This window comes from Dendrobates tinctorius, unplaced genomic scaffold (genome assembly GCF_039654945.1).
Source record: "Dendrobates tinctorius isolate UK_male_01 unplaced genomic scaffold, ASM3965494v1 ptg000293l, whole genome shotgun sequence".
Classification (NCBI taxonomy): domain Eukaryota; kingdom Metazoa; phylum Chordata; class Amphibia; order Anura; family Dendrobatidae; genus Dendrobates; species Dendrobates tinctorius.
In genome coordinates this window covers 8,367,376-8,392,547 of record NW_027361960.1, presented here as the reverse complement: position 1 = coordinate 8,392,547, position 25,172 = coordinate 8,367,376, and the positions used below count along the sequence as shown (strand labels likewise).

The following is a 25,172-nucleotide window of genomic DNA, read 5'->3' as shown; positions in this document are numbered from 1 at the left end:
CCAGTGTCGCCGGTGCGGAGCCTGTCTCCAGAAGGCGCTGCTGTGTTTCCCCTTCCAGAAGCAACTTCATCCCAGAAACCGGCAGCTACTCCGGCTCCGTCTGGAACTCCGGGTGCGGCCTACCCCGCAGCAGTGGCTATGTCAGCGCTGGAGCCAGCTGTGGCCTACTTGTCGGGTCCTGTGGCCCAATCTTCGGTAAAGACGGCTGTCCCTGCCCGCCGCCCGGCCCCAGCGGCTGCTGGGCCGATGACATCAACGACCGCTTCTGCCTCGCTTTCACCCCTGGCTAAGTCCCGCCCATCGGACTCTAGGGCCTATACCGGACCCTCCGTTTGGGTCGCGGAGGTCATAAAGAAGAAAAAACCAGGGAGCAGGAAGTGTGGAACCTGCTCCATACAAAGGGAGAGGCTGGCATGGCGGCTACACGATCTCTGGGACGGCTCGTATACACAAATATATCAAAGGGATACGGGTTTATTCGAGATCTTGCTACCAGCCAGAAAGTTTATCTAAATGTGACCTCTATTCGCCATGGCTGAGCTTTGCAAGAGGGGGACTTGGTGTCCTATTATAAGGAGTACTGCCCCCGACTACTATGCGATAGCCGTGCTCGCCGGACCCGAAGATCACGAGCCCCCGTAGAAAGGACTTTAAGGACACTTCCTGCATCCTGGGAGCTCCACGGCTGTGGGGTCCCTTGTTACCAGCCACCAGGAGATGGCATGGTCTGTTGGGAATTCACTGCAACGTTATGCAGAATATGGGGACAGTGTGCGCCCCGAGTGACGGAGAATGTTGTTGTTTTTTTTCTTGTTTTGCCTGACATCACGGGGATGCTATAAAGAAAAAGAAAGGGAGTGTCAATGTCTAAGGAAGGGGGGGAAACTTGCAATGTTTTTGTGGTTTTTGTTGCATGCTGGTTAAAAAAAAAACACAGTAAATGAAAAAAAATAGAAAAAAGGGGTACTTGTGCTATTATAGAGTTGTTTTGTTGTATAATATGCAAAAGTAAAATGTAACAGGTCCGGGTACGGGAAGGTCTGTGTGACTGAAGGAAGTGTGAGACCAAAGGGATCTACGAGATGAGAGGGTCTGTGTGACCGAGACGCCGACCATGACATGTGACCAAGAGGAAGGTAAAGAGATGGAAGATATGAGACGGACAAAAGTCCCAAGTAAGGTCCCTAACACCACGGACATTCCCGAAGAAGGAAGCGGACGCTGACAATGATCTGGTAGGCGTAAGGCCTCGATCTTGGCGTGCCGGATAGTGGAAGGTGACAGAAGGGGAGAGTAGGGGAATGTAGAAGCAGTAGAGAGAATCCGGGTGTACCTAGCCCAACTTGAAAGGAGTTGTTATGTGGCATGTGCGCTGGCGTGTGGCGGTAGGCTGCTCGGAGCATGGTGCTCCCGGTTTGGTTCGGCCCCCCCGCAGATGGTGGGTATGGCCCAACCACCGGTCCGACAACAGAAAGTAGGGGAGGTTTCAGAACGACTAAGGCAGGGACGACGATTGTCGAGGATGACAATAGACAGAGGAAGGGGGAGTGTAGGGAAGGTGACCTGACGGACGGACTTGTCAGCAAGTAAGAAGGAGGGTTTGCACATTTTAGGCAGATAGCAGTTATGACAGTGGGGAAACAGCTAGGAAAGTGTAGGTGCCGTGCAGTACCTGGGGTTGACCACAAGATGGCAGGGAGGAGTGTGAGTTCAGGACTTGACAGCAGCTTAGGGCTTTAGAAACCGTTGGTCATGGGGGCGGAGTTACAGGGAACCGGGAAAGTTATAAATTTGACAGGAGGGTTCTAGAAAGTTCCAGTCCCCGGGAGGTGCTCAAGAGACGAGAAGTCCATGACAGTTTGTGTGCTGTGAGGAGAGCCAAGCCAGGGGACTGAGGAGAGAAGAAGTTAGGGGGGTGGTCCTGACAGAGAGTACCGCAGTGCAGATGAGGCCATTGGGAAAAGCATACCGTATTGAAGACGAAACGGACCAGTGAAAGTGCTGATGGTGTACGGGCCTAAGGCGGCCACAGTGACTAGGGCTGACAGGATCGTCACTAAGTGAGAGAGAGAGACGGTACGTGTATATACGTCCCTGGTGTAACAGTACGGTGAGTGTAGCGGGCCTGGACACGGAGGGCCATGAAGAGAATTGCGGTGTATTGCGAGGGCCGTCAGTCGGATGGCGGGAAATAAACTTGGACCTGTTGCACCCGAAATCTGCCTCCATCTTGTGTCTGTACGTCACTGCGCAGTATACAGAGGGATCACCCCCCAGCCCGGCCCACCGACCCTACATCTGCTTTGTTGGTGTGAGTTCAGCTTTGCTTCCTGCTGGGACCTGTGCTGGACTCTGTTCCATATGCCACAGCTCATGTCAGTCTTTTCACTATTTCTAATCCCCTGTTATATCAGTATCTTTTGTTTTGAGTCCAGTTCACACCAGAGTTCTGAATTAGTGGGGGAGAGGATGTGTGGGCTCAGTATTTTTGCATATCAGACGTGTTGTATTTTTTCTTAGGGTTTATTTTGCGTGATTGCAGACAGTATCCTTTCCTGTCCTGTTCTATCTAGACAGTTTGGGCCCCATCATTTGCTTACTCTATTTTCTGCCGTGTTTGTGCCTCATCTTGTCTCACCAGCAATATATGTTCAGGGGCTATGTATTCCTTTGGGGTTCTACTCCGGGGCAGTTTAGCTTTCCCCTTTCTCTCTTTAGGCTTAGTTAATTCTTTGGCTGTGCCGAGGCGTCTAGGGCATCGTAGGTATGTCGCATGGCTATTTCTAGTTGTGTTGTCAGTTTAGGGGTCTGCAATCCGCTAAGTTACCAACCTCTCTGGTTATCTGGTTGCCTAGCCTATTCCCCTGCTATCCTCCTCAGTTACCTAATCATAACAGATAGTATAATAGGGACCGATGGGTTTTCCACTAAACCCAATCCAGCAGATGGACACCCAACCATGAGTGTTCACATTTCCAAAAATTACTGGCAGACACTATAAAAGTGGCATCAATTTCACCACAGTATAGATAGTATAATAGTAACCGACAGGTCTTCCACTACACCCAGTCCAGCAGATGGACATCCAACCAGGAATGTTCACATTTAAACAAATGAGGGCCTTACACCACAGAAGTGGCATCAATTTCACAAAAGTAGAAATGGTATAATAGGGCCCCCTACAGGTCTTCCACTACACCCAATGCAGCAGATGGCCACCCAACCTGTACTTTTTACTTTTTAAAAAATGAGGGCCTCACACCAGCGAAGTGGAATAACTGTCACGAGAATAGAAATAGTATATTTGGGACCGAGACGTCTTCCACTACAGCTATCCCAGCAGAGGTAGACCAACCATGACTGTTGACATTTCCACAAATTTGTGTTCACTTCAGCAGCAGCAGGCACAGAAGCCTCTCTAAAGATATTACAGAGTGCAGTTACGTGACATTATTGCATAACACTAAAAAATGTAATATCACCTAGTCAGTAAAGTCATCAATTTGGGTGCAAAAGTCTTTGGAGATCCATGACTTATTCATCGTGATTAAAGTTAGGTGGTCTACACTTTCAGGGGAAAGTCAGCTGCTCCTATCCATCAGGACACCACCAGCAGCGCTGAACACACTTTCTGAGAGAACGCTGGCTGCCGGACACGATAAAACCTCCAAGGCATGTGAGGTGAGCTCAGGCCACTCATCCATTTTGGAAGAACAAAATGTGTAAGGGTCCAAACCCTCCCTGAAGGTATTGATGTTTAGTTCTAGATACTCCTGCACCATCCTCTCCATTTGCTCACCATGTTTAAGACTTGGACTCTGTTGTGCTGGTGCACGAGTTGGTCTAAAATAAGTGTCAAAAGACTCCTAGAAATTGCTTCTTCCACTTTCACCACTGCTGCTACTAATGTTTTGGCATTGACGAATTGACGTGCCAGAGTTTGCAAGTCTAAAGCTGCGATGCGAACTGTGTGCTTCACTGCTGTCTTAGGGAAAAGCTCTCTTAAGGTTGGTAAAAGCGTGTTTCGATACTCCAGCATTCACGGGTCCCTTTCCAGGGCGGGAATCATCTGGCAAAATTTGGTTTTATAATGTGGATCTAACAGAGTGGCAACCCCGTAGTCAGCAGTGTTTCTAATCATAAAGTATACGGGGATCATGTGGCAGATAGTGCAGCAAGAAGGCACTCATACAGTATGTCAGGCTCTACCATGAAGTCCAAGCCCATGCTGTGTTTTGAGGCTCGGTTAACAATGATGCTTGTTTCCTCCCTTCCCTCCCGCCAACCACGAACAACGGTGAGGGGAGGATTATCCTCTTCATCTGACAGTTGCTCGCCCATCACCTCTTCCTCCTCCATTTGTTCCTTGGATCTTCGATAATAGTTTGTCTGTTATCACCAGCCCCCTCGATCGCAGTAATCCACCCTCTCTTGGAACCCGCCTGTGTGACGACAGTCTTGAACTTAGAGACAAATGGTTATCCCTTCCGCATCCTCCTCAGCTTCATCCTCTTTTTCTGTGACCACCATCTCCTCCTGCAGGCTATTCAAAGTCTGCTTCAGCATGTAGATGAAAAGAATAGTGATGCTAATGATGACGTCATCAGCACTAACCAAATTAGTAGCCATTTTGAATTGGTGCAGAGGTCCTTAATCTGCCCACTCTGTAAACGTGATATACGCCACATCCATACTGCGTTGGCCCAGGCTATATGACATGACATACTGCGTTAGGGCTCGTTGCTGATGCCACAGTCGCTGCAACATGTGCAGAGTGGAATTCCACTGTCAGCACATCGCATATCAACCTATTAACTGGCATGGACAAAGACCTCTGTATCGATGCAAGTCAATGACCAGAGGGGAGCGAACAGCGGAAATGAGCACACAGCGTATGTGCTTTCTGGAGCAGCTTACCCAGGCCAGGATAGTGGCGGAGAAAACGCTATACCACCAGGTAAAGGACATGAGCCATGCAAGGTATGTGTGTGAGCTTGCCTTGCCTTAGGGCCGCCACCAGGTTCACACCGTTATCGGACACGGCCTTCCCTGGATGCAGGTTCAGTGGAGACAGCCATTGATTAAAGTCAGCCTGGAGAGCTGTCAACAACTCTTCAGCTGTATGACTTTGATCTCCAAGGCATATCAATTTTAATACTGCCTGATTGCCATGAGCCCTAGCTGCGCAGTACGGAAGTGGTGGGGATTTGCTCTGCACTGTTGGAACGTGTGTCTTGTTAAGGCAGAGGTTGAGGGTGCAGGTTAAGGTCCTAGAGGAGAAAGAGGAGGAGGCAGAAGCAGTGGAGTAAGTGTTAAATGCAGAGTTTTGTCCTGCAAGCCTTGGGGCTTCCAAGACTTGTGGAGCAGCACCTGTCCCCACAGCCACCAGAGTCACCCAGTGCCCAGTCAGTGAGATGTAACGCCCTTGGCCATGCTTGCTCATCCAAGTGTCTGTTGTGAAATGCACCTTGGAAGAGATTTAGTCAAGGAACGGGCAATTTTGTCTGCAACATGCTGATGTAGCGAAGGCACAGCTTTCTTAGAAAAGTAATGGCGACTGGGCAATTGGTACTGGGGAACTGTGACTGCCATCCGCTTTCGGAAACCATCTGTATCTACCAGGTGGAAAGGCAGCATTTCTGTGTCCAACAGATTGGAGTTGGTGGAGTTCAACCTCTTAGCTTTGCCATGCGTAGGAGGAAACAATCTTTTACGTGACCACAACTGTTGACACAGCTGACCAACAGTGGATTCTCGGTCGCTGATGTCTGCACGGCACCCCCACCCACCCAGGTACTATTTGATTCAGGCTCCATGCCCAGCGCCTAGTGCATGACCAGGCACATTTAAAGTGACTATGGTGTCACTTCTACTATCACACTGAATGCGATTAACTACTATACTAAAGTCTGTTACTGATGAAGGCCAGTGAGGCCGAGACGTCTATTATTTTCTGGCTGCATTAAAAAATCCAAAAAAATATTCTAGAAGTTGAGTGCCAAGTTTTCTTTATTATTCATGTATGGTGTGGGGCCCTACATGAGCACCTTCTGAAGTTGTGCATACGGTGTTTTCCCTTTACTTCTATGTTCACACCAACTTACTTCTATGTTCACACCAACTGGGATCTAACACCTCATCATCATCATCCTCTGTGTTATCACAATCCTCACCCTTGGAGTCATCCTCCTCCTCTTCCTGCCCTGACAGCACAGTACAGTCCACATGAGCCTCAGATATATGAATCTCATCAGGAACCTCTGGGGGGAGGTGATAATGTCTGATGACGAGTGTCAGGATGCTGTTCGGACCCTACTTCGTCCTGCTCCAGATCCAAGCTTAAAAATTTTGGGCATCGGTGCAGATTTCCTCTTGACTCTGTGAAGCTTTTGAGTACACTTCTGATGGCCATAGCATAGAATGTGTGAACAGCTCTTCAGACTACCCTATCTGTGGTTCCGTACAGTCAGTTGTATGGTTGGAGAGTTGGGACGAGGGGGGAAACCAGGGGAATTTGGGTGCCACCTCTGTGGACTGTACTCGGTGTGATGTTGGGGTGGAGGAAGAGAGGCCACTTGAAGCTGTGCTTGCCATCCACTTGAGCACCTGCTCTTTCTTGACATGATCGAGAAGGCGTACCACTGTGCGTCTGCCAAAGAAAGATAGTGGCGTAGCCCATCCAGTAACAAAAGTTGTCAGTTGTCTTTGCATAGGACGTGACGTTGGGTCACTAGTATTTTCACAAACATTACCACCTACCCCACTTACATCTTGAACACCATGCCTAATTCCCCTTCCACCACAGCCTCGCTTTTTCCCAGTCATGTTACTCAGTGTGGTAGGTGCACAGTATTAGCAACAAAGAAAAATAGATTTTAAACTCTGCACCACCTCTGCAAACAGCTGAATTTCAGCAATAGTAAATTCCAAGTTGAAATATGGCTTGCTGTATCGTGTTAGTCACAGAAAAATTAATTGTTTGAGTGTGGATGAAGCCTGAATGACAAAGAAGATATGCCACAAACAATTTGAAAGTCAGGTCCCCTACTGTATGATGCTAGGAACAGAAGGATTTTTTGGTGGCCTCTGTATCAGGCCGCTATAACACACTAGATGCTGCAAACTATTTGAAAGTCAGGTCTTCTACTGAATGACAATAGGAACAGAAGAATTTTTTGATGGTCTCTGTATCAGGCCTCTACAGCTTAATTTCAACCCATCAAAATGACAAAGTGTGATACGGCGGTTGTCTAACTTCTTGCAACTGGAAAATTATAATTTTTTTTAATGTGCCTTAGGTCTGCAGACAGTTTCATATCACCACAGCACTAAATGACAAGGTGGGATACAGCAGGCTGTTTCACATTTAGCTAGTGAAAAAATATTAGTTAGAATGCTATACTCATGCATGGATGCATGGAGGACAATAGAAGCAGTGCACAACACATTTGTAGGACATGTGCCCTGCTGGCTTTGTCTGTGGACCTCAGTAATGGCGCAAAGAAAGTGCTGGAAGGTAAATTTAACAGCCACACCGGACACTAGCTAGCTACACTATCTGACTGATATGTAGCAATATGTTATATGTTGATGTGGCCTCTAGGGGTCTCATTACTTGGATGTGTGTACTATAGAGTGTAAGAACTTGTTGTTTAGTTGTTGTTAGCAGACATCTTGTAATGGAGGAATGTATCACAAGTCTCATGTAATAGACAAGCCTGGAGATATCCAAGGAGTGTGATCCTTGACCGGAAATACATAACAGAACATGATATACAACCATCTAGCTAACTAGCTAAACTCTGGGATACAGCAGGCTTTTTCACATTTAGCTAGTGAAAAAATATTTAGAATGCTATACTTGTGCTTGGAGCACAATAGAAGCAGTGCACAACACACTTGTAAGACATGTGCACTGCTGGCTTTGTCTGTGGACTGCAGTAATGGCCCAAAAAATGCTGGAAGGTAAATTTGACAGCCACACTGGACAGTAGTTAGCTACACTATCTGTCTGATACACAACCGCCTAGCTAACTAGCTAAAATCTTGCTGTTAACAGTGGCATCGTCAGTAGCAGCTTCTCTGCGCTGTTACAGTGTCATAATAGCACTAAAACAAGATGTCCGCTATTTACATGGAGAGGGACATGTGATTTCAGCAACCAATGACACATCCCATTGTGTCAGGACATTGTGTTTCCTGCACCCTGATTGGCTAGCTGCAATGTGCACACAAAGTTAGGGGGAAAAAAATGACTGTTTACAAGAACGCCGCACCTCTGAGCTCTGCAAACCCCCTCCCCTCATCAAACACATACCAAACGCTCAAGATACACCACCATTATCGTTGCTAAAGTGCTGATAATACTTTTGTGGCAATGCAAATATTTTCCCTCATTTTTACCGAAAGTTACCAATTTTTTTCCGATTTTATAACATTTTGCTCGTGTTTCCGATCACGAATCCAAATGTGCCATATTTGTGCTGAATTTTTATTTGGCGATCTTTTTCCGAACAAATTCGCTCATCGCTACTAATGAGCACATTCAGGTACCAAGAGGCCCTGCAAGTCTACACGGGGACATGTCAAGAGGGCTCCGATGGTGAACATAGTACCGTCCTGTGTGTTTAGTGAATAAAGTATCTGCAGATTGCAGAATCATCAGAGCCCCTGTAGCCATGATATTACTGGTGTTTTTAGATGTTGCATTTGTTATTTAATTTCCTTTTTGTAAGAGGGGGATTTTACTATGTTAAATACACCAGAATTCTGGCTAAACATGCACCAAAAAACTGTCTTTCATGACTTGCACCACATTTATCATGTGTTTTAGAAGCGTTCTGTGCCCGATACACACAGTGTGGTTTATTGGTAAAGAGCGTGGTTTAGTGAAAGATGGAGCTTGGCCTAAATTGTGACCATGTTCGCCAAAATGTTAATTTTAAAAATCAAACACCGTGGCCACTGTAATATGTCTGAAGCATTTTAACTCCTTCTCACAAAAGGACTGTGTATTCATGTCCTCAGGTCTGACGATTGCTCAGGATCTGAGCTCCCTCCACACTTTGCAGACATCGGCTATATTACATAGCTGACAGCTGTCTCTAACGGCCACGGCTGGTGCCGAGTTCTGGCCACCACTCTTAACCATTTAAATCTGTCAATCTCTGGCAGAGGCATTTAAATGGAACATATTCTGGTTCTCATGTGAAGGGCCTCCCATCGGTCCCCTGTGATATGATCACAGGGAATGATGGGTTACTGTGACACCTGGGGATCTGCCAATAGGAGACCGAGATTTTCTCTATATCCTGCAGTACCATGGTATTGCAATATAAATTATAAGCAATCAAACCACCACAGGTTCAAAACAATGCAAAAAAAAATACTTCTTTTTAGAAATGTAAAAAAGTACAAAGTTCAAATCCACCCACTTTCCACTGTTAACAATAAAGGAAAAAACATATTTGGTATTGCGACATTTGTAAAAGTCCGTCCTGCTAAAATATGCAATTAATTAACCTGACTGATAAGTTATAATGAAAAAAAATAAAAACGGCAAAATTGCGTTTTCTTGGTTACATCTTGTCCCTAAAAAGAACCTCACCTAAAAAATGTAATAAGACATCAAAGCATCGTATGTGCATGATATTGGTATCTATAAAAATGTTAGCTCACCAACAGTTAGCCAGGGCAGCAGAAAAAATAAAATTGTTACGCGTCTTGTAAAATGGTGACTTAAAGCAAAAAAAAAAAGTTTTTGCAGTATTCTGAACGTTTTTCATCACTTAAAAAATAAAGAAAAAGTTAACAAGTTTCGTATCGCCAAAATTAGACTGCCATGGACAATCCTGTTTCCATGCTTCTTGTACTGCAAAGTGAACGTTGTAAAACAAAACCCAAAAAATAATGGCAGAATTGCATTTTTTTCACCATTTCATCCCGCCTGGATATTTTTTCCCTGTGTTATAGTACGTTATATGGTAAAATGAATGGTGCCATTCAAAATTACAGCTTGCCAGCAAACGTTAATGTTAAAAAAAAAAAAAATAAAATCTTGGATGAAGGTGAGGGAAAAGCGAAAGTGATAAAAAAAAATTCTGTGGTTCTTAAATGATTAAGGCTAAGTTCACATTAGCGTTCGGGGGCTCTGCGGAGGGCTGCGTACTTCCTCCGTTAAGCCCTGCCTACTTCCGCATACTTCTGCATGCATCCTGTGTACCTATTTTAACATTGGGTATGCAGGACAAGCGGATGTATGCGGATGCGTCGTTTTGACGTGCCCGCCGACTGCATGGGAACGCAACAAGTTGCGTTTTGTGGGGACGGCGGGCACGTCAAAACGACATATCCACATACATCCGCTTGTCCTGCGTACCCAATGTTGAAGACAGGTACGCAGGACGCATGCAGAACCCCCGAACACTAATGTAAACCCGGCCTAAGTTGACACACTCTAAAAATTAAACAATATTGAAAAATATGCCTCATTGCTTGGTATAGAACAATTGATAATCTGAAGCTGCAGGTACTTGGTTTTTTTCCACATATCCAAGCTAAATCAGTGTGTTTTTGTTTTCCAGGCCTGGTGGTGCATGTTTTAGCTGAATATCGATTCAGAAAATGTTAAAACCAATGTTAAAAGCAAAGCAAGAGGCCAGAATCCAACCCCTTGATGCACTTTTGGATGGCACAGAACAAGCGAATAAGAAAGATACTTGGGATTATACAGCCGGACATCTTAACCATAATCATCTTTTCAAGCCACTGATTCTAGAAGAGAAGAGTTTCTGGAAAAGTGGTACAGTTCAGCACAATAAAAAGATTAAGAAAATGAAAGATCCCTTTATAAATGCTCCACCCGAGATCAACTTTGTAAATAGGGATCTTGAGGTCAAGTCCAGTTTTGCAGGTTCTCCAGTCGTAAAGCAATCTGGCCCATATACACCAATTAACACACCATTTGCAAGTTCTGTTTTAGACACTCAGTCCCAAACAGCATGGCTAGAAAATCCAGAACAAAACAATTTTAGGGGATCACCACCAAAGAATAAGGAGCTGATACTGCCTGAACTAAAATTACTGACGTTTGCGGGACCACAGACATCCCAGGATTAAAGGAAGCAACATCGATTTCTTCCAGCTTACTTCACTGGTCTTATAAAATCTGACCAGTTCAGTTTGTTCTTACAGTTTGACAGAGAGATTCTTCAAAAGAAAGACATATCAAAAGATTTCTACAAGAACATTACTGTTGAAAGGGATGAGAAGAAGCTAACCAAGGTGTGAGCATAATAATAAAGAAAATGAGGCTCCTTTAAATGGCCTCTCGTTGCCCCTTCCTAATCAGAATTATTAAAGGGGACCTGTCTGCTATTCACATATGGAGGGATCTGTCAGTCAACTGGAAGCGGAGAGGGAGAAAATGGTTGTGGCCCTCGCTGGACTACAGAGGTCTCTCCCTATGGTTCCTAGCTTTTCATAGTAAAATATACCTTGCTGCAGCATCCTAGCTAAGCTCTGATTCAAGTTGCCAATAGTCCATTCGGAATGAATCTAGTGACAGGTTCCCTTTAAAGCTCTAAAATATATAATCGTTTATTTTTTGTTGATGTTTCAGGAACTTATGAACATTGCCCACATTAGGCCTCCTCATTTCGCTCGGCTACAAATCTTCAGTGAAACATTCAAAAAAATCTGCAAGGATTCTGCTGTGTTTGGAAGTATTCTAAAAGAAATTAAGGTCAGCCGGGTCCTACTCTAACCTATTAAACATTTTTTAAAATACCCAATACTCTTTTTAGGAATATTTTTCTTTATTTTTCTTTAAGGGAATCTGTAACATACATGTTTTAAAATAAACAATAATACTATATACAAGGGACAAATACCATCATACTTTGACGAGATCGCATATTATCACCACATAGTGACAGAATACTGCAATACTGTTCATTAATAAAAGAAAAATAATACTAATCTAATATATACTTACCTTGTAATGTCTTCACATCTTGTTCCATCCAGATGTGTCTGGATCACAGAATTCCAAGCGGCGGAAGTTCACCAACCGCCATATTGGGACATTCAAGTGATGGGTGTCTCAATATGAAAACTGCTGGTGGTACCAGCCTCTTGCGTGGTACACCGTCACACTACACACACACACACTGTATACGCCGTACGCACCACACGCACAAACGCACACTGTGTATGCCGTATGCACCACACACACACATTGTATACGCCGTACTTACTACACACACACTCTGTATATGCCGTACATAACACACACTGTATACGCCGTACACAGCCTCCTGCGCGGTACCACCAGCGGAACACCGTTGTGAACACGCCGCTGCCAGGATCAGCCAAATGATTTACTGACTGCCGCACATCCTTGTACAGAAGGAGCGCGTGCGCAGTTTTAATATGACCGCTGCTATCTGTCTATTTTAACACAGGGGAAGGGGTGAGTGCACATAGAAAAGAGGACACACGGGGAGACAGCTCAAATGAGAGAACACATGAGGATAGAAGACAGCCCATTGGTGGAGAGAGAGAGAGCAGACAAGGGGGAGAGCACATGAGGTACACAGGTCAAAGAAGAGATGACATGAGAGGAGAAGACAGCAGATGAGGAGAGAGAAAGCGCACAGGGGTGAGAGAGACAGAGCACAGGGGGAGACAGCTCAAACGGGACAGCACGTAACATGAGAACACAGCACAGGAAGGAGAGAGACAGCAGACAAGGGGGATAGCACATGGGATAGACAGGTCAAAGAACAGAGCACAGATGGGAGAAGTCAGCACACAGGGAAAGAGCGAATGGATAGGTGGGTGAGCACATGGGCGGATAGATTCTCAACGCTGCAAAGCCTGCCCCCATCATGACATTACCGCCCTCACAATGCGATAGCATCGGGCCTCCATCTAGTATTACAATAAGTGCCATTATACACAGTGTATATTGTCAGTGTAGAGGTAATACAGAGCTCACCAGTGACATTATACACAGGAGCTCTGTATATAGTGTCAGTGTACAGGTAATACAGTAATCACCATTGACATTTTACACAGGAGTTCTGTATATAGTGTACAGGTTCTCTTCCTAGCTTTCTGACTGCTCCTTCAGTGTTTCGTTCTCTGGCTCCACTTATTGTCCTCTTCATCTCACTGTTGGGGTCCCTCAGAGCTCAGTCCTTGGCCCCCTTCTCTTTCTCTCTACACGGCCCCATTTGGACAGACCATCAGCAGATTTGACTTTCTGTACCATCTCTATGCTGATGACACACAACTATACACGTCATCCCCTGTACTACAGAATGCCAGTGACTGTCCGCAGTCTCCAACATCATGTCTGCTCAACCTTTCCAAAACTGAACTTCTTCTGTTCCCGCCGTCTACTAACCTATCTAAATCTGACATCTCCCTCTCCATGCATGGCACCATAATAATGCCCCTAGGCGCGCTTTCTGGGTGTTATGTTTGACACCAATCTTTCCTTCACCTACCACTCTTGCTGCTTACACCGAAAGAAGATCTCTAGAATCTGCCCCTTTAACACCATGGAAACAACAAAAACCCTCACTGTTGCCTTGATCCACTCCCGCCTGGTCTACTGTAATGCTCTATTAATTGGCCTCCCCCTCACTCGACTTTCCCTTCTCCAGTCCATCCTTAATGCAGCAGCCAGGTTCGTCCATCTGGCTAATGAATGCACTCGGACGCGTCCACTCTTTGCCAGCCATTGCACTGGCTGCCCATTCATTATAGGATCCAATTCAAACTGCTTGTTCTCAACCACAAAGCTCTCCACAGTGCAGCACCCCCCTACATCTCCTCCCTCATTTCTGTTTACTGGCCTACCTGCTCTTTAAGCTCTGCAAGCGGCCTTCGACTAACCTCTGCACTAATCCATACCTTCCACTCCCGGCTCCAAGACTTGAATACGAACGCATGGGCAATGCACACAGTGAATAAGTCGTAAGGACAGTATTCACACCACTGAATGTGCGGTTGGAGAGGTATGAGGAGATCCAGGATAGGGCAAGGTCTTTGATGCCAAAAGAAGAGAGGATCTGTTGTAGGAGGCAGTGGTCAACTGTGTCGAAGGCAGAGGACAGGTCTAGAAGGAGGAGTATAGAGTATTGTCCGCTCGCTTTGTCTGTAAGTAGGTCGTTAGTAATTTTAGTCAGGGCTGTCTCAGTGGAGTGATGGGGCGGAATCCAGATTGTCAAAGAGCAGGTTAGATTCAGAAAGGTAATGTCTCATGTGGACACGCTGTGTAAGACGGCTTTATATGTACATGGCCCACAAGAGAGGGGTGGAAACCTCCCAAAAACTTGCAAAAGCAAGAGACCAATTGAATACAAACGCATGGGCCATGCACACAGTGAATAAGTCGGTAGGACAGTATTCACACCACCAAGAGACTAAAACACAGAGAAACACAGTACAACAAACGTGAAAAAATACTCTGCTGTAAAAAAAATACCTAACAATAAACAGCAAGTGCTAGTAAAAAGATGATAACAAAACAGGGTATTTAGTTGATACGTTTTTTGCAAAAAATGTATGCTAAGCCGCTCTACCAAATGCCAAGGTATACCCATCAGAGCAGTCCTAACCAGTGTATTTAAAACCTGACCATGTGAACAGTACCTATATGAGCAGTACCTATATAAACTCCCAAAAACTTGCAAAAGCAAGAGAACAATTGAATACAAACGCATGGGCCATGCACACAGTGAATAAGTCTACAGTAGGACACTATTCACACCACCAAGATACTAAAACACAGAGAAACACAGTACAACAAACGTGAAAAAATACTCTGCTGTTAAAAAAAATATATACCTTTCTGAATCCTGCTCATATAGGTACTGTTCACATGGTCATGTTTTAAATACTTTAGTTAGTACTGCTCTGATGGGTATACCTTGGCATTTGGTAGAGTGGCTTAGTATACATTTTTACAGAGTATTTTTTCACGTTTGTTGAACTGTGTTTCTCTGTGGTTCGGCTCCAAGACTTGCAGACTCCCACTCCTACTCCAGGCTCCAAGACTTCTCCCGCGTTGCGCCAATCCTTTGGAATGATCTACCCCAAGAAATCAGAGTCTGAAACGCGTAAGGTAGCTTTGCCTGTTATGGGGGCTTAATAATATGATTTTAAAACCTTCCCAATAAATGTGATTTTTATCCTTTTCACCAATTTGGTGCTGGAGACCCTCTCTTCTTCCTCTGGATTTGGATTTATATTTGAGCGCCAGTTGAACCGCACTGGACATCTCCTGGCATCAGACCGTGCATGGACTATATGGACACTGAAACACGGTAGGCTGAATACATGCATTTTTCCTTTTGCTATTCCCAAGAAATTAGGACTATCCACAGCTTCTCCAGTTTTAGATGCTCCCTCAAAACACATCGGTTCAGAGCTGCCTATCACGTTCCCTGTTCAAAGTCTCTTTATGTGTGTGTGTGTGTGTGTGTGTGTGTGTAGCCCTGTGATAAAACACTCCGGGATCGCCTTTGCTGGGGTCAAAGGTCACGTGCGTTCAGCATGAAACTCAGGCGCAGAGCTGGGATTCGTGTATAACTGACACTGGGTCAGGTTTATTAACGGTGAAAGCAATGCAAAAGGAAATAAAACATAAAACAAATCCTTGCCTGTCCGGCACTAACTAAACAACCTAACTACCAACTGGCGGGCTTCTCCTGTCCAGCCAAACCACAGTTGCAGTGGGCACTGCTTCCACTAACGTGTGTCTCTCACACAGACAGGCTCTCTGTGTTCCCAGGCTGAGACACTCACACAACCACCTGGCATCCTTTTATATCCACCTCCCATTATTCATTAGCAAGCAGGTGTGATACTGACCAGACTAGGCCACATAGGAAAGGAATCTGGGCGAGATATACCTGCCCTCATCCACTATTCCCACATGATTCTCACAAGACCCTTCACTGAGAATAACCTTCCATCAAACTCCACCGCACCCAACAGCACCACAAATACTTGCTGGTGACCAGCTCATGCAGCCTTTATTCCCCTCTCCCTCAAGATGGCTGGATCATCGTTGTAAATATGCACCTGTTCTTTGTGCCTCCCTCCACCTCATTGTAGCTTGTAGGCTCTCACGAGCAGGGTCATCTTATTTTGCTTTAATTATTGTATTATCTTTAACGTTGTTACTTATGGCTGTTGTGTATGAACTGTTAAACTGTATAGCGCTGCGGAATATGTTGGCGCTATATAAACAAAAATTATAATTATTATTACAGGTAATACAGTGATCACCAATGACATTATACACAGGAGCTCTGTATATAGTGTAAGTGTACAGGTAATACAGGGATCACCTGTGACATAGAAGCTCTGTTTATAGTGTCAGTGTACAGGTAATACAGTGATCCATATATTCTCCCATTCCTGGCCCCATATGTTCTCCCATTCCTGGCCCCTTTTGATCTTCCATTCCTCGCCCCATATGTTCTTGCATTCCTGGCCCCATATGTTCGCCCATTCCTGGCCCCATATGTTCTCCCATTCCTGGCCCCATATGTTCTCCCATTCCTGGCCCCATATGTTCTCCCTTTCCTGGACCTATATGTTCTCCCATTGCGGGCCCCATAGGTTCTCCCATTCCGGGCCCTATATGTTCTCCCATTCTGCCCCCATGTCGTTTCATTCTGCCCCCATGTCCTCTATATTTTGCCCTCATGTCGTTTCATTCTGCTCCCATGTCTCTCCATTCTGCCCCCATATCCTCTCCATTCTGCCCCCACATCCTCTCCAGTCTGCCCCATATGATTTCCCATCCTACCCCCATATGCAGCTTTACAAAAAAGTTTAAAAAAAAGTGTCTTCTTGCCTGGCCGCAGTCCAGCGGCATACTCTTCCTCATCCGTCTGAGGCGTAGACATGTCGGCACATGGTATTGGTAACATAAGCCGTCGACGTTCGCGCCGGACTAAGTTGGCTCCCTGTGATTGTCTGGCGGCTGCTGACTATTGCCCTGCTTGAAGCCACCGGCAATAGATTTCAACTGAACTTACGTCTGAGGACTCACATTCCTTTAATGAACCGCCATAAACCTGCCCCTGGCCCCGGTGAGCAGAAGATGAGAGGCCCGGTCTGGCAGTAATGCCCTGATGGCGGTCCTGGTGGTGTGTGCGGGGTTATATAGAGCTCAGAATTCAGAGAACTTCTAGATCTGCAGCAGAAGAAACTGTTATTTTAGCAAAATGGCTGCAAAAAAGTCCATTAACCCCTTCCTGACATGAGACGTACTATCCTGTCCATGGGACCCGGGCCCCTATGCCCATGGACGGGATAGTACGTCTACCGCGATCAGCGGCGCCCACGTGGTGAGCGCCGCTGATCGCGGCCGGGTGTCAGCTGATTATCACAGCTGACACCCGGCACTATGTGTCAGGGGCGGTCACGGACCGCCCCGACACGTTAACCCCTTGCACACCGCGATCAAACATGATCGCGGTGTACCGGGGGTTAAAGGGAAGCATCGGCAGGGAGGGGGCTCCCTCCGTGCTTCCCTGAGCCCCCCACGGCAGCGCAATGTGCAGCGCTGCTGGGGGGGCTCCTTTCCTCCAGGCCCCCGAATCCAAGATGGCGACGGGGGCCTTCGGGGGCCTGCAGGAAGCTGGCTTCCTCAGTGCCTGCAAAGCGCAGGCAAGAGGAAGTCTTCTTCAATGCCTGTGACAGATTGCTGATCTGTCACAGTGATCTGTGATGTGACAGGACAGCGATCTGTCACAGGACAGTGATGTCCTACCTGGGACTATGTAATAAAGTAAAAAAAAATAAAAAAAAGTGTAAAAATAATTTTAAAAAAATCGCCAAATAAATTAGTAAAAAAAAAAAAAATATTCCCCAATAAATTCATTTTTTGAAAATAAAAAAAACCAAAACAATAAAAGTACACATATTAGGTATCGCCGCGTCCATAACGACCCGCCCTATAAAACTGTCCCATTAGTTAACCCCTTTAGTGAACCCCTTAAAAAATAAAAATAAAAAACGAAGCAAAAAATGATTTATTATCATACCGCCAAGCAAAAAGTGTAATAACGCGCGATCAAAAAGACGCATATAAATATCCATGGTACCGCTGAAAACGTCATCTTGTCCCGCAAAAAACGAGCCACGAAACAGCATCATCAGCGAAAAAATAAAAAAGTTATAGCTCGCAGAATAAAGCGATGCAAAAATAATTATTTTTTATATAAAATAGTTTTCATTGCATAAAACCGACAAAACATAAAAAAACGACCTAAATGAGGTATCGCTGTAACCATACTGACCCGAAGAATAAAACCGATTTATCAATTTTACCGCACGCGGAACGGTGTAAACGCACCCCCCCAAAAGAAATTCATGAAACGCTGGTTTTTGTTCATTCTGCGTCCCAAAAATCGGAATAAAAAGTGATCAAAAAATGTCACGTGCCCGAAAATGGTACCAATAAAAACGTCAACTCGTCCCGCAAAAAATAAGACCTCACATGACTCGGTGGATCAAAATACGGAAAAATTATAGCTCTCAATATGTGGTGATTCAAAAACTATTTTTACAATAAAAAGCGTCTTTCAGCGTGCGACAGCTGCCAAAAATAAAAACCGCCATAAATAGTAAATCAAACCCCCCGTTATCACCCCCTTAGTTAGGGAAAAATAATAAAATTAAAAAAATGTATTTATTTCCATTTTTCCATTAGGGCTAGGGTTAGGGCTAGGGTTAGGGTTAGGGCTAGGGTTAGGGCTTGGGTTAGGGCTAGGGTTAGGGCTGAGATTAGGGTTAGGGGTGTGTTGGGGTTCGGGTTGGAGTTAGAATTGGGGGTTTCCACTGTTTGGGCACATCAGGGGCTCTCCAAATGCAACATTGCGTCTGATCTCAATTCCACCCAATTCTGAGTTGAAAAAGTCATATGGTGCTCCTTCCCTTCCAAGCTCTGCCATGCGCCCAAATAGTGTTTTACCCACACATGTAGGGTATCAGGCTACTCAGGACAAATTGCAAAACAATTTTTGGGGTCCAATTTCTCCTGTTACCCTTAGGAAAATAAAAAATTGGGGGCAAAAATATCATTTTTGTGGAAAAAAATGATTTTTTTATTTTCACGTCCGAGCGTTATAAACTTCTGTGAAGCACTTGGGGGTTCAAAGTGCTCACCACACATCTAGATAAGTTCCTTAGGGGGTCTAGTTTTCAAAATGGGGTCATTTGTGGGGGGTTTCCACTGTTTAGGTACATTAGGGGCTCTCCAAAGGCAACATGACACCCGCAGACCATTCCATCAATGTCTGCATTCCAAAACGTCACTACTTCCCTTCCGAGCCCCGACGTGTGCCCATACAGTAGTTTTCTCCCACATATGAGGTATCAGCGTACTAAGGACAAATTGGACAACAACTTTTGGGGTCTAATTTCTCCTGTTACCCTTGGGAAAATAAAAAAAATGGTGACTAAAAGATCATGTTTGTGGAAAAAATACGAATTTTTTATTTTCACGCTCGGGCGTTATAAACTTCTGTGAAGCACTGGGGGGTTCAAAGTGCTCACCACACATCTAGATAAGTTCCTTGGGGGGTCTAGTTTACAAAATGGTGTCATTTGTGGGGGGTTTCCACTGTTTTGGTACATCAGGGGTTTTCCAATCGCGACATGGTGTCCTATCTCAATTCCAGCCAAAAACGTCAAATGGCGCTCCTTCCATTCTGAGCTCTGCCATGCGCCGAAACAGTCGTTCCCCCCTCCACAAATCAGGTATCAGCGTACTCAGGACAAATTGCACAATAACTTTTGCAGTCCAATTTCTCCTGTTACCCTTGGTAAAATACAAAAAATTGAACCTGAAGTATTTTTTTTGTGAAAAAAAGTTAGATGTTCATTTTTTTTTTAAATATTCAAAAAAATTCCTGTGACGCACCTAAAGGGTTAATAAACTTCTTGAATGTGGTTTTGAGCACCTTAAGGGGTGCAGTTTTTCGAATGGTGTCACTTTTGGGTATTTTCTATCCTATAGACCCCTCAAAGTGGCTTCAAATGTGATGTGGTCCTAAAAATAAAATGGTGTTGTAAAAATGAGAAATCGCTGGTCAACTTTTAACCCTTATAACTTCCTAACAAAAAAAAATTTTGGTTCCAAAATTGTGCTGATGTGAAGCACTGGGGGGTTCAAAGTGCTCACCACACATCTAGATAAGTTCCTTGGGGGGTCTAGTTTACAAAATTGTGTCATTTGTGAGGGGTTTCCACTGTTTTGGTACATCGGGGGTTTTCCAATCGCGACATGGTGTCCTATCTCAATTCCAGCCAAAAACGTCAAATGGCGCTCCTTCCCTTCCGAGCTCTGCCATGCGCCCAAATAGTGGTTTACCCCCACATGTGGGGTATCAGCGTACTCAGGACAAATTGCACAATAACTTTTAGGGTGCTGTTACCCTTGGAAAAATAAGAATTGAGGGTGAAAAGATCATGTTTGTGGAAAAAATATGATTTTTTAATTGTATGGCTTTATGTTATAGACTTCTGTGAAGCCCTTGGGGGTTCAAAGTTCTCACCACACATCTAGATAAGTTCCTTAGGGGGTCTAGTTTCCAAAATGGTGTCATTTGTGGGGGGTTTCTACTGTTTTGGTACATCAGGGGTTTTCCAATCGCGACATGATGTCCGATCTCAATTCCAGCCAAAAACGTCAAATGGCGCTGCTTCCCTTCCGAGCTCTTCCATGCGCCCAAATAGTGGTTTAGCCCCACATGTGGGGTATCAGCATACTCAGGACAAATTGCACAATAACTTTTAGGGTCCTGTTACCCTTGGGAAAATAAAAATTGGGGTGAAAAGATCATTTTTGTGGAAAAAATATGATTTTTTAATTGTACCGCTGTACGTTATAAACTTCTGTAAAGCCCTTGTGGGTTCAAAGTTCTCACCACATATCTAGATAAGTTCCTTGGGGGGTCTAGTTTCCAAAATGGGGTCACTTGTAGGGGGTTTCCACTGTTTAGGTACATCAGGCACTCTCCAAACGTGACATGGCGTCCGATCTGAATTCCAGCCAATTTTGCATTGAAAAAGTCAAACGGCGCTCCTTCCATTCTGAGCTCTGCCATGCGCCGAAACAGTCGTTCCCCCCTCCACAAATCAGGTATCAGCGTACTCAGGACAAATTGCACAATAACTTTTGCAGTCCAATTTCTCCTGTTACCCTTGGTAAAATACAAAAAATTGAACCTGAAGTATTTTTTTTGTGAAAAAAAGTTAGATGTTCATTTTTTTTTTAAATATTCAAAAAAATTCCTGTGACGCACCTAAAGGGTTAATAAACTTCTTGAATGTGGTTTTGAGCACCTTAAGGGGTGCAGTTTTTCGAATGGTGTCACTTTTGGGTATTTTCTATCCTATAGACCCCTCAAAGTGGCTTCAAATGTGATGTGGTCCTAAAAATAAAATGGTGTTGTAAAAATGAGAAATCGCTGGTCAACTTTTAACCCTTATAACTTCCTAACAAAAAAAAATTTTGGTTCCAAAATTGTGCTGATGTAAAGTAAACTTGTGGGAAATGTTTTTTGTGTGCCGTATCTCTGTGATTTAAGGGCATAAAAATTCAAATTTGGAAAATTGCGAAATTTTCAAAATTTTTGCCAAATTTTCTGTTTTTTTCACAAATAAACGCAAGTTATTTGAATGAAATTTTACCACTAACATGAAGTACAATATGTCACGAGAAAACAATGTCAGAATCACCGGGATCCATGGAAGCGTTCCAGAGTTATGACCTCATAAAGGTACAGTGGTCAGAATTGTAAAAATTGGCCCGGCCATGAACGTGCAAACCACCCTTGGGGGTGAAGGGGTTAAGTGATAAATCTTTAGAACCAGGTTCTCTGCGCCTACATCATGCTGCTTTCAGATTGGGTACCAAAAACCTGATGACAAATTCCCTTTTATTTGTGTGTTACTGTTCTACTATGACCTTTGTGCCACACTTGGATTTGACTAATTGCTGCTTATAGAATGCATTTTTGTAGCGATCTATCGCCATCTGATGGTGATATTCATGTACTACCAATATTTGAATCTCACTCTTTCCATTAGTACTCTATAGTACAGTGATGGTGAACCTTTTAGAGACACAGTGCCCAAACGACAACCCAAAACCCAATTATTTATCATAAATTGCCAACACGGCAATTAAACCTGGGGCTGAAGCAGACATCACAGAGAACTTGCAAAATACAGACACACACACACTGCCCCTGTTCAAAATACACACACATTGCACCTCTGCAAAATACACACACACACTGCCCCTCTGCAAAATGCACACACACACTGCCCCTCTGCAAAATACACACACACACTGCCCCTCTGCAAAATACATACACACACCGCTCCTCTGCATAATGTATACACACTTGCACACTGTCCCACTGAATAAAGCAGACCCCCTCCCACACACTGCCTCTGTCAAAACTGTGCCCCCTTTCACAGTGATACATCTAATGGGGCTCTTACCAGTACCCGCACTGTCTCTGCTCCTCTGCGGCCCCGGCGCAGGTAACAGTGTGATGAGGTCAGTAGCATGATGACGTTATTACACTGCTGCACATCACCATGGCTGATCGGCGCTCCTCGGCCCCAGTCCCGGTGCAGCACTGCTCAAATGTATTTGCGTCTTTTAGATGTGAATACATTTGAACAAGAAAAATGAGCGGCGTGTGTGGCGATGGGTCTGACATGAGTGCCCACAGTGAGGGCTCTGCGTGCCTCCTCTGGCATGGATGCCATAGGTTCGCCATCAAATACTGCTATAGTATATGAATTGCATGTGCATTAACCTAAAAGCGGTTGCCCATTGAAAACAAGTTATTACCTATCCTCAGGATCCACATCTTCCTCTGTCAGCTTTTAATTGGATTAATGGTGCAGTGTCTTTTTGTATGTTCAGTAGACATGAATATTTTGTGGTACATTGTGTTTTGAATCCTTGCTTTTGATTGAAGAGTCAGGGTGTTTCTTAGGTGAGCGTTTGCATATTGATTTTGATTATGTTTCGGACGCGTAAAAGATGCAATAATTTGTAATGGGCGTATAATTCGTGTAATTAACGGCCCATGAAATAGGACCTTAACCCCTTCCCGACATACTGCCGTACATATAATTTGTGCCAATCGCGCTTGCTCACACTGAGCGCCGCCGCAGTCAAATGCCGGTGTGAGCTCTATATGAGAGCCGATACTCTGCAGCAACGCACAGGATCGGTGCTAGCATCGATCTCAGTCATTTAAAATCGCTGATGCCTGATGCATTGAAGGGCATCGCAGAGGGAGGGAGCTCCCTCTTTACTCCCATTTGCAGAGCGCGTTGTGCCAATGGTGTCCATGGTCACCCAGGGACCGTGGCCTGTAAACTCCTGCTCAGAGCACGAGCGGACACACCTCCTGCCTGCCTGAGATGTTGATCAGGGCAGAAAAAGTCGATGTCCCATCCTGGGATAGGGTAAAAAAGTAAAAATAAAGTTTTTAAAATTGTAAAATTATTTTTAAAAAAATCACAAGAGGAACAAAAAAATGAAAAAAAAAATGTTAATCCAATAAATACATTTGTTTATGTAAAAAACAAAAATAAACAAAAAAGTACACATATTGTGTATCTCATTGTCCATATTGACCCGACCCATAAAACTGTCACACTAGATAACCACTTCAGTGAACACTGTATAAAAGAAAAAAAAAAAAGTGGCAAAAAACTATGGTTTTTCATCATACCATCGAACGAAAAGGGAAATAAAACGCAATAAAAACGTGAATGCAAATAAAAATGGTATCACTGAAAATGTAATTTTGTCCCGCAAAAGATAAGCTACCATACAGCTCCATCAGTCGGAAAATAAAAACGTTATAGCTCTCAGATTAAACATAGCACAATTGTGGCACGCATTATACATGAATGAGTTTTATTTATATCCTATCAGTAGAAGAATGTCACATGCCTCTCACATATATATATCTAGGACCATTCTGGACAAACTGCAAATAAACATGCAAGCACAACAGAAGACAAGCAGTCCTAAAGTCCCATAAAATATCAATTTTATTAAATGCTTCATATAAAATGGTGGCCAAACAGGTACATTGAAAGGAGAGGGGAACAATGCGCACACCTGTTGGACACATAAAACTGGGCTCACAACCCACCCATCCCCACTGCAGCAGATGATATTATATGGCCCATGTAAAAAAAATCATAAAGACTGCAGAGAATAACAGAGCAAGTGCTCACGTGAATCAGTTATCACATGCGTTGCCAAAAATAGATCACCATGATATACTACCTTATTGCTGCAGGAGCGGAGGGAAGTCGGTCCACCCCGACGTGCGTTTCGGAGCACTGAACTACTTCCTCGGGGGGAGTAAACAGAGGGCGCACTAGGACGTTTTGACAGATTGAGGCTGGTTTCACATTTGCGTTTTTTTGCGCTGGAAAAAAACGCATACGTGCGCATGCGTTTTTCCCCTATATTTAACATGGGTGCGCATACCTGCGCGCTGGTAAGCGCATGTATGCGATTTTCATGCGCTGCGTTTTTTTGGGGTGTGCGTTTGTATTTTCCAGACGCAGCATGTTGCATTTTTTGGCCCTGCAAAAAAGCGCATGCGCACGTATGCACACGTTTTGCGCTAAAAATGGCCATTATAGCCTATGGATGCGCATACATGCGCACTGGCATGCTCATGTATGCGTTTTTTTGCACATGCGTTTTTTTTTGTTAACCATGGAATTTAGGGGTTTGGGTTAGAGTTAGGGTTAGTTAAGGGGGTTTAGGGTTAGGGTTAGGGTCAGGGTCAGGGTTAGGGTTGGGGTTAGGGTCAGGGTTAGGGTTAAGTATGGTTTGGTTAAGGGTTAGGGTCAGGGTTAGGGTTAGGGTCAGGGTTAGGATTAAGTACGGTTTGGTTAAGGGTTAGGGTCAGGGTTAGGGTTAGGGTTAGGGTTAGGGTTAAGGTTAGTTAGGGTTTGGGTTAGGGTTATGTATGGTTTGGTTAAGGGTTAGGGTCAGGGTTAGGGTTAGGGTCAGGGTTAGGGTTAGGGTTAGGGTTAGGGTTAGTTAGGGTTTAGGGTTTGGGTTAGGGTTAAGTATGGTT

The 25,172-nt window shown here is 44.6% G+C and overlaps 1 pseudogene; it reads left to right on the top strand.

Annotated features, from left to right (window-relative positions):
• The first annotated feature begins 10,588 nt into the window (after positions 1 to 10,588).
• Positions 10,589 to 25,172, top strand: part of LOC141072952 (uncharacterized protein C6orf118-like) — a 38,516-nt pseudogene continuing 23,932 nt past the window's right edge.